Raw genomic sequence first — 827 nt, 5'->3', positions numbered from 1 at the left:
TTTTTTAGTAATTTTTTTTTTTTTTGGTATATTACTAGAGGATTTTTCAATAAGCATAATTTGGGCCCCTTAAGACAGGTGCAATAGCCAAGATCATGGAAGAATCTAAGTTGAAATGACCAGTATAAAAATGAGCACCTAGATTACTTAACAATGAACAGACCACCTGCCCCAAATGCTGGGGGGTGGAATAAACATCTTTTAATGATAGCATTTGTTTGTCCTCTCTAACCTCATATCCTCACTTCCACCACTCTGGTTCTTTTTTTTTTTTTTTTGACAGAGTCACTCTGTCACCCAGTCTGGAGTGCATCGTCACCATCTGTATCACTACAACCTCCACCGCCCTCCCCCAGGTTCAACCCATCTGGAGCAACTGGAATTACAGGCGCCCGCCACCATGCCCGGCTAATTTTTGTATTTATAGTAGAGATAGGGTTTTCACCATGTTGGCCAGGCTGGTCTCAAACTCCTGACCTCAAGTGATCCTCCTGCCTCAGTTTCTTGAAGTCCAGGGTAAGGTATGAGCCACCGTGCCCAGCCCTACTCTGGCTCTTGATGACATTACAGTAGTTCGTAGTTTGGAGATTAAAGGGCTTCTTGCTCCTTGTACATTCTCATTTCATGTACACCATTATGCAAGCTCAGTGATGATTCTTCAAGTGGCCAGCTGTTCGATCTGTTAGGTGTAGTCATCGTTTCTTTTCTCTGCTTGCTCTGATGAGGGCCGGTTCACCTCATTTCTTCTAAGTACAGGTTAACTAGGAACTCTGCAATTGTTTAGGAAATAAAACAATGATGGATTTAAAGTCATATGCTTTGAAACA

The sequence above is a fragment of the Cebus imitator genome, unplaced genomic scaffold, assembly GCF_001604975.1.
Source record: "Cebus imitator isolate Cc_AM_T3 unplaced genomic scaffold, Cebus_imitator-1.0 Scaffold92, whole genome shotgun sequence".
NCBI lineage: Eukaryota > Metazoa > Chordata > Mammalia > Primates > Cebidae > Cebus > Cebus imitator.
The sequence above is the reverse complement of the archived record's forward strand: the minus strand, read 5'-3'. Positions refer to the sequence as shown.